This window comes from Lepidochelys kempii, chromosome 9, assembly GCF_965140285.1.
Source record: "Lepidochelys kempii isolate rLepKem1 chromosome 9, rLepKem1.hap1, whole genome shotgun sequence".
In the NCBI taxonomy this organism is placed as follows: domain Eukaryota; kingdom Metazoa; phylum Chordata; order Testudines; family Cheloniidae; genus Lepidochelys; species Lepidochelys kempii.
Genome location: NC_136388.1, coordinates 4,856,223 through 4,869,025, shown reverse-complemented (window position 1 = coordinate 4,869,025; position 12,803 = coordinate 4,856,223). Strand labels below are relative to the sequence as shown.

At 47.3% G+C, this 12,803-nt stretch overlaps 1 protein-coding gene across 7 annotated transcripts in view; it reads left to right on the top strand.

Annotated features, from left to right (window-relative positions):
• Positions 1 to 12,803, top strand: part of LPP (LIM domain containing preferred translocation partner in lipoma) — a 415,845-nt gene that overhangs the window by 39,024 nt on the left and 364,018 nt on the right. The window contains exon 1 of one of the 7 annotated variants that reach the window (XM_073359050.2): positions 6,145 to 6,596. The exons of the other annotated variants lie outside the window; for them this stretch is intronic. The gene's annotated coding sequence lies outside the window, so the exon portion shown is untranslated. Of the gene's footprint in view, positions 1 to 6,144; positions 6,597 to 12,803 lie in introns of those variants that run through there. 7 annotated transcript variants of the gene reach the window in all.

The following is a 12,803-nucleotide window of genomic DNA, read 5'->3' as shown; positions in this document are numbered from 1 at the left end:
CTGACTAATCTAATTGCCTTTTATGATGAGATTACTGGTTCTGTGGATGAAGGGAAAGCAGTGGATGTATTGTTTCTTGACTTTAGCAAAGCTTTTGACACGGTCTCCCACAGTATTGTTGTCAGCAAGTTAAGGAAGTATGGGCTGGATGAATGCACTACAAGGTGGGTAGAAAGCTGGCTAGATTGTCGGGCTCAACGGGTAGTGATCAATGGCTCCATATCTAGTTGGCAGCCGGTATCAAGTGGAGTACCCCAAGGGTCGGTCCTGGGGCCAGTTTTGTTCAATATCTTCATAAATGATCTGGAGGATGGTGTGGATTGCACTCTCAGCAAATTTGTGGATGATACTAAACTGGGAGGAGTGGTAGATACGCTGGAGGGGAGGGATAGAATACAGAAAGACCTAGACAAATTGGAGGATTGGGCCAAAAGAAATCTGATGAGGTTCAATAAGGATAAGTGCAGGGTCCTGCACTTAGGACGGAAGAACCCAATGCACAGCTACAGACTAGGGACCGAATGGCTAGGCAGCAGTTCTGCGGAAAAGGACCTAGGGGTGACAGTGGACGAGAAGCTGGATATGAGTCATCAGTGTGCCCTTGTTGCCAAGAAGGCCAATGGCATTTTGGGATGTATAAGTAGGGGCATAGCGAGCAGATCGAGGGACGTGATCGTTCCCCTCTATTCGACATTGGTGAGGCCTCATCTGGAGTACTGTGTCCAGTTTTGGGCCCCACACTTCAAGAAGGATGTGGATAAATTGGAGAGAGTCCAGCGAAGGGCAACAAAAATGATTAGGGGACTGGAACACATGAGTTATGAGGAGAGGCTGAGGGAGCTGGGATTGTTTAGCCTGCAGAAGAGAAGAATGAGGGGGGATTTGATAGCTGCTTTCAACTACCTGAAAGGGGGTTCCAAAGAGGATGGCTCTAGACTGTTCTCAATGGTAGCAGATGACAGAACGAGGAGTAATGGTCTCAAGTTGCAGTGGGGGAGGTTTAGATTGGATATTAGGAAAAACTTTTTCACTAAGAGGGTGGTGAAACACTGGAATGCGTTACCTAGGGAGGTGGTAGAATCTCCTTCCTTAGAGGTTTTTAAGGTCAGGCTTGACAAAGCCCTGGCTGGGATGATTTAACTGGGAATTGGTCCTGCTTTGAGCAGGGGGTTGGACTAGATGACCTTCTGGGGTCCCTTCCAACCCTGATATTCTATGATTCTATGAATCTATGATTCTAAGTCCAAGGCATAGATGGGAAATAGAACCCAGATGCTGCCAGACCTCTAACCAGTGGGTAATGCTTCCCCAGAATGAGCTAAGCAAGGGAGATCAGGCCACCTGCTTTGAATGGCATGAAAGTGAGGAGTTAACATAAGAACGGCCATACTGGGTCAGACCAAAGGTCCATCTAGCTCAGTATCCTGTCTTCCGACACTGGCCAATGCCAGGTGCTCCAGAGGGAATGAACAGAACAGGTAATCATCAAGTGATCTGTCTCCTGTCTCCCATTCCCAGCTTCTGGCAAACAGAAACTAGGGACACCATCCCTATCCATCCTGGCTAATAGCCATTGATGGACCTATCATCCATGAACTTATCTAGTTCTTCTTTGAACCCTGTTATAGACTTGGCCTTCACAACACCCTCTGGCAAGGAGTTCCACAGGTTGATTATGCATTGTGTGAAGACAACAAAAGTTTAGCGGTGGAGTCCAGCTCTGCTCTGGCAGTTAGTCAGTTTGGGTTTTGGCTGTTGTGATGCACCCGACGAGTGTCTGAAAATGGCTGAAAAATGGGGGAGATCTTTGTGATTTTTTTTTCTTTTTTAAATTCCCTGCTCTCCTGACTTCTTACGTTTCAAAATTCAGATTCTGCCTGGTTCTCAGCTTACTAGCTGGTTGAAAATCTCTGTGTGTATGTGTTTGACGTGAACACTTTTGTACAAAACCCCTTCCTTTTTCAAAATGTCATCAAAATTCAAAAATAGGGGGGGAAAAATTGACCCGCTCCAAGTGTGAGCATGCGAATTGTGTCCTTTCCTTAGCACACATCATTGACCTCAGGGGTTACTTTTACCATTGGCTGCCTGTTTCCGATACAGCGTTTTATACAGTTCTTTTCTTTCCCTCTTCCTTCTGCTCCCTTGAAGAGGTCAGAGATCCCATGCCCCTTTCCTGCTATAGCTGCTGGGATAGCATTTGGCATGTGCCAGCATGACATCACATGCTGAGATGGTTGGCTGGTGTCTGGGCTAATAGGATAGTGTGGTGTCAAAGGACCAAAGCTGCATTCATTGGTGGTATCGCCATGCCTGGATGGAATTTGTCCTTTGCAAAAATTAAAAGTAAAGTTGAATGGTAGATATTTGATTTTTTACGTCAATGAATTTTTGTGTGAAGGGACCGGTGGCCTAATGGTAATTTACCAAAGGCAAATAAGGAATTTTATTTGGGGTTAGCAAGACAGACACATTTCTTCTGCGTCTTTAGTCCAATGTGTTTTGTTTATTTGAATGAAAACTGGTTAGAAGCCCAGCAGTGTTGACTGCAGGATGTGGGGATTAGACTAGATGACCCTTGCGGTCCTTTCTAACCCTGTGTTCTGTGATTCTCTGACAGCCCTTACATATGTTGAGTACCAAGGACAGTCCTTAAAACCAAAGTCCTGTCTACCCTGAGCTGGTGTTAGACCCCAGGACCTTCTTTCTTAAGAGAAAATGGTTTGCTCTGTTGTTCTTGGCCACAGTTTTCTGTCCTGGCTTTGTTGTGTCCCAGGTGATTGCAATCCTCCACCCCAGAGATGGCTGCATTTAAGGAGTGCTCTGTGTATACAGTTGGTGAAATGCTTTGGGATTCAAGGCTTTATGAGCAAAATTTTCAAAGTTGCCTGAAGCCAAGATATTTAAAGGTATTTATGGGTTGCTGTGCTCATTGTTGCAATGCCTGTCTCACGTTCAAGTGATTTAGGAGTAATCAACTACCAATGGGATTTTTGGCTCCTGAGTGCCTAAATCCTGTTTGAAAGTGAGACAGTCTCCTAAATCAGTTAGGCATTGCAATGCTGAGCTCAGGAAGGCCTAAATATGTTTAAAATCAGACTTTTAAAAAATGTTTTTTCAACCAGCTGCAGTGAGAAGCCATGAAGGGGCATGAGTAACTTTTTCATCTGCAGAAATGCTCAGACTAATTTTTTGTTTTCTTCTAAGCAATTAACTAATTAAAAAAAAAACCCAACTGTGCAGATTTTGCTGTAGTTCATAATGTAGCGGAGCCATTAATTTTAATGGCCGTTGCCTCAGGCCCATTACTGACAAGGGTGGTCCAATATTGAGTGCATCAGATAGTCTGATGAGCTAGGTTCTGTTCTTGACTCTGCTGCTGACTTGCTGTGTGACCTTGAGTCAGTCACTGCCCCTCTCTATGCCTCATTTACACTGGTTGTAAAATGGGAGTAAATATTAACATGCATTTGTGAAACGCATTGAGATCTTCCTCAATATGTAGCTAAGGGTCAGATATTACCCATGTTCTAGCACTAGTGTCTTTGCTCCCCTTCTTTTGTTTATATGAAATGTGATGATCATTTTCAGTAGAAAGGGTCTGAACCACGCCTGAAGTAAATTAGCATAGGTCCATTAACTTCAATGGCCCTATGCCGATTTACTCCAGCTAAGGATCTGGACTAGTATTGTAGAAACTGCCCCAAATTATTCTTAAATTCCTAATATTCTCTCCATTCTTCGCAAGCTTTTCCCCCAAATAAATAAAGCTGGGAAATATTTTGGGTGGGGAAAGGCCCAAGGTCAGAGTTAGGATGTGCAGTGTTCCCTTCTCTGTCCAGCCAGTCAGTTCGGAGCTGTGTGCTCTGAGAAGAGCGGCAATGGGACAGCTGTTGCAGCCTGGAGAGTAATTGTCTTTTTAGGAACTGTGAGGCAGCCAGTGCACCTCGAAGAAACTATGGCCGCCTTGATGCCATTTCCTGCCCACCCCACCAAGTACTTTTGATTAGAAAGAGCCGTGACTCAGATCTGGCAAGTTTTGTGGGAATGTTAAGCAGCTCATGTGGTTCTTGCTAGGCCTTTCCCCTCTCTTTAAACCCCTGCCTTCTCTCAGCTCCCCCGAAAACACTGACGGCTCCAGAGAAGTTCCAGGTGTATTAGCTCAAGAAGTTTTAGCACTGTCTTGTTTTGAGAGTGACAACGAAGGAGGGTTTTCCAGGCGAACGCTCAGAGCCTGCTGTTGCAGAGGAGGGGACGTGTGCGTTAGATGAGCTTTCCTTGCAGGACACTGAAATGCTTTTCTTGGCTAAGCAACTCGTTTTGCTACTGGGGTGGTGGAACAAAGGCGGGTGGTGGCTGCGGAAGGAGCAATGAAATCTTGCACCTTATGGCAAACAGCTTTCGCACGAATCCTGCCAACCCAAGGCGGTTTTTGCTGTAGTTGTTTTTTTTTTAAAGTTGTCATAGCTGTTTTTAATCCCTGTCCATAATAAAGTTATGCGGTGTTAACACAGACAGCAGCAGGGCAGCTAACGTTGCAGATGTGTGGCAGGCTCTGCTTTTCCTTTGGGGATCTTATGGATGAGGACAGAGCTCTTTTTCCTTCCAATGACTTCCTGAAAATCCCAAACACATTTATTTATGCTTAACTCTGCGCTTAGGAGCGTAACTGTCAGAATCCAGCTGTGACGGGTGAACAAACTTTTTGGCCCGAGGGCCACATCGGGGTGCGAAACTGTATGGAGGGCCGGGTAGGGAAGGCTGTGCCCCCCAAACAGCCTGGCCCCTGCCCCACTCAGAACCCCTGACCCATCCAACCCTCCCTGTCCCCTGACTGCCCCCAGGGACCCCCTACCCAACCCCCCCACTGCCCAACTGCCCCCGGGACCCCCTACCCAACCCCGCCCCCTTACCATGCTGCTCAGAGCGGCAGGAGCTCGTAGCCCCGCTGCCCGCGTGGCAGCATGGCTGCGTGAGAGGGGGAACAGCAGGGGAGGGGCTGGGGGCCAGCCTCCTGGGCCAGTAGCTCAGGGGCCAGGCAGGACGGTCCCACGGGCCGCATGTGGCCTTCGGGCTGTAGTTTGCCCACCTCTGAGCTATGAATATTTTAAGCAATTAAGTCTCTTCACCTCCTGGGAGGGATGTCTTGGATGTGCAGGGGATGCGTCAGCCTTCACTCCGGTCCACCCACCTCTAGGGTAGAATTCAGTGACAGGTTAGCAGCACACAGCACCATTACAAAATGGCTTAGGGCAGCGAATAAAGAAGAACAGTGTAGCCGTTTAAGCTACAGGGTGTGGGTATGTGTATTGGTGGAACTTAAATTACCTGAGGTGGTTATTTGACAAGTTATAGGTATTATGGCCAACGCTGCTGCTCTGTTGCAAAGTATGAGGGGATCTTTAATGACCATCCAAAAGACAGCACAGAGCCCTCTATCTCCATGATGGAGCGTTGGCTCAGTGTGGATCCAGAATGAAGAGTGCCCCTGGCTGATTCACTAATACTGCTTCATCCAACAGCGAAATTTTCCTCGGAAGAGAGATTGGAAAGATTGGGATTGTTTACCTTGGCAAGGAGACGAACAAAAAGATACACAGTAAAAGTACATAAAATAAAGAATAGCCTACAGAAGGAAGATTGGGAGCATCTGTTCTCCTATCTCATGCTACAAGAGCAAGGCAATGTTGAATGAAATTAAAAGGTGGAGAATTCAAAGCTGATAAAAGGCAATATTTTGTCACCCAGTGCAGGTTTCAGCTGTCACTATCAGCCTTAGAAATAGCAGCGATAGACTTAAAAATAGGGATAGCCAAGGATTGCACCTCCCGGTGGAAAGGAACTTCCCTAGTCCAAAGATCTGAATTGCTGACGCATAGAATCATAGAATATCAGGGTTGGAAGGGACCTCAGAAGATCATCTAGTCCCACCCCCTGCTCAAAGCAGGACCAATCCCCAAGTGCATGTTCCAAGTAGAGTCCTGTGTGTATTAGCTAGCCAGATTTCTGGGCAGGCTTTGTTTCTTGGAGTTAAGTCATTTAATCGTCTCCATCCAAGGCTGCAGTTTATTTCATGTGCAGCTATGACTTGGGCCTTGCCAGCCTGGGCAACATCCCTTTAAAGCTATATCCATGGCAGTTAAGTTTGCAAGCGGCACACCCCATTTGATGAAGAAAATGCCATGTATGTGCGTGCATCTCGCTGCATGAAGTCTTGTGAACCGATCTCTGACTTGGCGCACGCTGCCTTCCCTGGGTGCCAATGCTGGGTGAGCCACTGCTTTTCCTAGATGGATTTGTTGGTTTTCCAGCAAAGACAGACAAAGTCGGAAGTCCAGGGTCATTCAGCACGCAGGGCTGTGCGCCATGACCTGGCCTGCTGTGTTCAGCTCCTTATACGGCCAAGAAATGGAACAGGAAAAGGGAGCACAGCTTGAATACCAGACATACGATACATTCCTCAGGACTGCACGCTTGGAGCTGGCTCTCCCCAGAAAATGGACTCTGTGTTGCCATTAATGCAGAACGTGAACTGTGTGTTGCTGAGAGGGAAGCCAATGTTCTGAGCGCCGGCTCCAGGGAACACATTGTCAAACGTAAGTTAATTTATTTTCTGTTAGCTTTTCGGGGCAGATTGTCCTGCAGTCTTTGCTAACTGCAGAGTAGCCCTGCTTGCAGCTTCATTAATTCTGTTGTTTTGCCTCCCTTAAAAATCAATCTGATTGTCATCTCCCTATACATTATATTTTCCCAGAACTGTCTCTTCCGGTTGGCAGTAGGTGGAGGGTGAGGAAGAGACTCAGTCCAGAGATGACGTCAGTCATGATCTAACTTGAATCTTCCCTTACTTAGGTCTTGAGCTTGCAAACATTTGACTGACTTCACACATGTGAATAGTCCAGCTGAACTCAGCAAACGGATTGGATGTGTGCATTGATGTTTGCAGCATCAAGGGCTTAACTGGCAGGCCCAGTCACTAGATGCACTGTGCAGAAGCACGGGCTGGGGGTGCACGTCAGACCTGCACCCCAAAGTACAATCCCAACATTCTGGAGCCCTGGGTTCCTGGGGTTTGGTCTGGACCCATCTTGTGAGAATCAACGGGATGGAACAGGCCAGTCCTTCATTTCCCGGCCTCTGTCATTGGCTGGTCACACACAAATGCAACCCCTTAAATGATGTTATGGAGTCCAGCTGCCAGTTTAGATCATGTGACTTTCTTGGCTATTTGAAAGCCGAGTTGTGGCTCTAAAACTGCCCCAGTCAGTAATTTGGCTGTGTCGCTTCGCTGCCCTGGGTGTTGCCCAACACAGGCTGGGACCACTTGGAAGGAAGATGTTTGGAACCTATTGTATTTGTGCACACATCTGGCACGGTTGTTTGCGTTTACAGTACTGTCAATGCCTCCTGCTGGCTTGTCTCCTAAATTCCATCTGTGTTTAATGGGGAGCAAACAGGTCAGCGAGGACTGAACTGGGGCATTGGTCAGGCTGGGCCTTCTGCATTTTAATTGTAGCCTTGATTCTCCCCAGAAGTTGGTGGGTGGGTGCATGGAGTTTTATTCGTGAAAAAACAAGACAGTGATTCACACTTATTACCCCACCTCCTCAGGTGCCAGTGTGCACAACTAATGGGCAAGGCTGAAATCTAGCTGGGGCTTAATAACACCACTTTGCCCAGTAGCGTAACCGTGTGAAGCTAATGCGAAACGTTCTCCCCTGTGGAGAAGCGGGTGGACGGAACCAGGCTGACATCGCCATTGTGGTGATGGGGAAGGCTGAAGGGGGCGAGCACGTTTCTGTCGAGCCCTGGCAGCTTCCGGGCTGGTGTGAAGTGGACGTTTCACCAGCCAGACAAAGTGGAAGTAGGTGGTCGTAGGCCGTGAAATGTGCAAGAAGATCAGGTAATCCACCACCTTGTGCAACTTTAATCTAGGAGGCTCTCGAAGAGCTTTACAGATCCAGGGCCAGATTCTGACCTGATTTACACCCGTGGAAATTGGGAGAAAGGCTGTCCAAATCATTGGAGTTACCCCTCTATCAGACTGGTCTGTGTGAGACTGCGAGACAGTCCGTGCATAATGGGTGGAGGCAGTGACTCACTTGCTACTGAAAGTAGCCATTTGCCTCCCTCCGTGGCGACAGCCGTGGGACCGTTACTGTCGCAGGGGTGGGGATTGGGCCGCTGTTCTACTGTTATTATTATAATAATTTTATAGCAGTAACACACACAGCCTTCAGATGATAGGGGCCCCATTCTGCAGGGTGCTGTTCAGGCTGAGAGAAGAGACATTCCTGTCTGAAAGGCCTACACTCTAGAGAAAGTTCTCAGATGGGACCTACTCCCAGCCTAGCCGGACTGATCAGAAGTAAGGGGCAGAGGAAACCTCGGAACCTGACCCTTCCTGATGCTGTGAAATCTCCTGCAGGCGTTGCCAAAGTACCACTGAATCTTCTGCGTTCGGATTTGCATCCATGTCTCCTTCTCTGAACATCCGCTGGAGTTGTTCTCCTGAGCTGGCTGCAGAATGTTCTTCAAAGGTCTCTAAGAATATACCTATGCCGTGCTCCTCACCATGAGACCGGGTTGAATGTTTTTATTTTATTTTATTTTTTTAAATTAGGGAAAAATATTTCAAAATTGTTTCTATTTTTAAGTCTTCCCATTTTCATCCATTTTTGTTTTTTAAAAATATTTCACTTTTTTTTTTATCAAAGCAGTATCTGGTGTGGTTCTCTGTTGTTTGTGAGATGAAAAATGTTAATATTTTTGATACTTTCTCTGAAAATGTTTGAAAAATGAACATTGTTGAAAAAGTCAGCTTTTTTGAGAAAAATCTTTCATTTCCCCCCCAAAGGGCATTTTTTGATGATTTTATTTTTTAATGTAAGTTTGAACCAGCTCTCAGTGCTGGGGGGTAGGAGATCTCTAGTTACTCTGAGGAGATGAGGTTGCTGTTTAGCTGCAAACATTCCTTTGTGCTAACCTTTCCACCGTCCTTTCCTATTTCTTGAATGGACTATGAAAGTACTCGAGGGATTAGAACTGTGCAGCTGTGTCGAGATCCCAGCTGTTTCTGTACTTGACTTTCACATTGTAGCAAATCACTTTGTTCTCCACTGTTGTTTTTCGTATAAAAGCAAGCGTGTTGTTAGGCATCTGAAATAGTCGCTCCTTTGGGCCATGTTATAACAGGAGGATGTTTCATTATGACAGCTTCCAACATCGCATCGAGGCAAAGACCTTTTACATACGCCGCGAAAAAAGCAAAAAACATGCGTTGGCCAGATCTTTGAGCCTCTGTCTTACCAAATGTGTGTCTGTGTCTGTGTTCCGTAAGCTGTATTTTGCAACAACTGCTGGAAGGTATCCAGAGGAGCTCATAGAAGACTTTGTGACAGTAGAAGAAAGAGGAGTGAAGGTCAAATTCACATTAATGAAAGCTTCCATCACATGCTGTTAATGCCCCTCCCACCCCACAACTTGGGTTGTTTAGAGGCAGGAGAAGTAAAAGAAATGTTGTCTTCCAGATGTGCAGGCTTCAAAGTTATCCTCCCTTTGAATGTGTGGCAAAGTCTTTAGTTTTCAGAGTCAGGTGTGGGTGTGAAAGAGAATATTTTTGAATTGTTAGTGGGGCAAAACTGAGAAGAAGCGACTCCTTCACTGTGGCTCTGATTCAGTGAACCATTTAAGCACATGCTTAATATTAAGCACGAGCTTTGCCAAATGTGGGTCTTAATGATGCTCTTTGGCCCTGATCCAGTCAGATGACGCTTGTTGATTTCACTGCCTTTGGATCTGCCCTTTAGATCTTGGGAAGTTGGTGATTAAACTCAAAGGGATGGACGTCAGGACTCCTGGGTTCTGTTCCTGACTCTGCCACTGACTCTGTGGCTTTCGACTAGATTGCTCCCAGGCTGACTTTCAAACAGTGCAGACACCAGATATGTGTTTGTGCAGTTATAACTGTGTGTGCTTCTGTGTGCACTTCGTGTTCTTGTGGTTGTGGATCAGGCTCCTGGAAAAGTCACGCGTAGGGCTCGCTGTGTCTCATTTTCGCTGGCTGTAAGATGGGAATAAGACTTAACTCCCGTGGTTACTGTTCTTATGTCAAAAATCTACGAAACTGGTGGAGTATGAAAAACAAATAGGTGGCAAATATTTGTGAGAAACTTCATTTGTTTTTCATCCAAAATTTGGCAAAAAAATTCCAATCAACACAAAAATATGTCCTCCATAACCTCCCAGTGGTATCAGAGATATTGCATTTGTCTCCTGAATATCGTGAAATTCTGTGCTGCTCCTATTCATAGAGCAGGATGGCCATAAAGCCCCTGACCAAGGTCATGGCCCATTATTATTATTATTGAGGAATTCTGCAAGGCAGATATTGGGAATAACTGCGGCGCGTTCTGTACTCCTATAGCTTCAACCATAATTCATAGACTTTTTTTTTTTTTTTTTTAAGGCCAAAAGGGTGTGATTGCCACCTGTTAATAAAATGCTATATTTTAATACTACTATTCATTGGGGGTACTTAAACTGCTTCACAAAAATTAATTTAGCCTCGTGGCATTTCCATGGGGTAGGAATGCACTGTACCCATTTTACCAGTGGGGAAACTGAGGCACAGAGGTTCCCAACAGTTCATTGGCCACATAGGGCACAGAACCGAGGTGTCCTGACTCCGCAGTCAGCTGGTCTAACCTCTGACCTCAGTTGTCTGCTCCAAGCTCTAAGCCTTGTGGCCTAAGTCTCATCCCTCCTTTTAGCAGCAGGCGCTTTGAGATGCCTATAATGGAGATGGAGGCCATGAAGCCAGTTCTCTTGGGTATTCAGCATTTTAAGGACGCTGACTTCAAAGAGCTGGGTGCATGGGAGTGAGAGCATCCCGGGGACATCTTTATGCCAGGAGAACACCCTGGGCCTTGGTGGACTTGCCAGCAGTAGCAGGGTCCTCCTTCCCAAAGCTGAATCGTTCCTCCTATGGTTGAGGCCCAAGTGAGCTTTTCTTCACCAGTAGGCGTGCCCTCCAGCTTTCCTCCTAGTTGCATGGTCTTCACCAAACCTACTTCCCGTCCACGAATGTCTTCATTTCCCGAAGCGCCTCTTGCATTCCGTCAGGGCGGTGATGGGTATACAGGTTGCAGGAGTTTCTACTCTTGCTGCTTCTTCTCTGATTTGCAGGGTTCCCCTTCCAAACTCTAGCGTCACAGAGTTAGCAGTGCTTTCATTTCCGTGCTGTTACCTTCACTTTCTTAAAAGGGAGGATGGACAGTACTGGTAATCCGTTTCCATTTTCCACAGGCTCCTTGGGAGCATGGCTGATAATGCATAAAGTTTCACACCATCCTGTGGAAGGGTGCCAGGACTACACATGACAGAGAGGCGGTGCGGTATTGTGCAGGAGTTCTTAACCGCAGGGTCACGACCCCCAGGAGAGTCCCAAAGGGGGTCACAACCACAGTGGTGGATTAAAGATTTTGCTGCCCTTAGGCCCTGAAATAATTGCCGCCCCCCCATCCCAGCTCACCTCCACTCTGCCTCCTCCCCTGAGCGCGCCGCCGGGTCCTGCTTCTCCCCGCTCCCTGCCAGTGCTTGTGCGCGAAACAGCTTCGCGAAGGAGGGGGGAAGTGGGGGAACGTGGCCCGCTCAGGAGAGGAGGTGGGGCTGGCGGAGGGATTTGGGGAAGGGGACCAATAGGAGCAGGGAGGGGGCGGGGAATGGATGGAGCTGGGGCGGGGATGGAGGGCGCGAACTGGCGCAGAGGGAAGCAACCTCTGGCTGCTATTATAAATTTGCTGGCCTACGCCTACGTGTTAATATGCCTCTGCACAACCATCCTGCTCTTCCCATATTGCTAAGTGGCAGGAGGGTGGTTCCAGGGGGTCCTGATGTGGAAACAGAGGGTCTAAACACAGGTTTACTCGGTGCCATTAATGGTTGTAGGACAATATGCCAGGCAAGGCAGTGGTGGAAAAGGCACCACAGAGTGAAGAGGGAAGCAAGAGGCCTTGCTTGTACTCTCAAGAGCACAGAGCCAGCGAGAGACGCTGTTGGCCCTAGCTTTGTTGACTGGTTTCTAGCAGGTGTTACGACCTGCAAGGGTTGGGAACAGTGCTTAAAACCTGTTTGAAACAATTCCAGTGCAAAATACAGAGGGAGGACAGTCTCATGGCCAAACTCCCATGACCTGGGATGAGTTCTGTTCCCACTGACTCCCTGGGTGAATGTGAACAAGTTTGAGGCCTGATTTTCAGCACTCCCAAGCACTGGCTTCCAATATAACCTAATCTGGTCTTTGTTACTGCAGTATCTGAGCTCCTCGCAATCTGCAGTGTGTTTGTCCTCCCAGCAGCCTGGGAGGTAGGGCAGTGCTGTTATCCCCACTGTACAGGTGGGAAACTAAGGCACAAAGTGACCTCCCCGGGGTCACACAGGAAGTTTGTGTCAGAACAGGGACTCAAACTTGGGTCTCGCACATCCCAGCTTCTTGGAGCATTCTTCCTGGGAGCCCCCCTTGAGTTCAGCTGGCATTGTGGGTGCTCAGCACACCTGAAGAATCAGGCTCCTGCTATGTAGCTGTTGAGAAGGTACTCAGCAGCGTTTGTGGAATTTAATCCATGCATATTTGTAAAGTGCTTTGAGAGCCCCAGATGGAAGGCAAGGTATGTACTGTTACTATTTTATATCCTAAGCAAGCTTCTCAGAGCCAGACTGGCTTCAAACCATCTTCTATCCAGAATGACTTAGAACTTGGTGTGAAGCCATGATCTTTCAGCTCTCCTTGGCCCATGCCAACC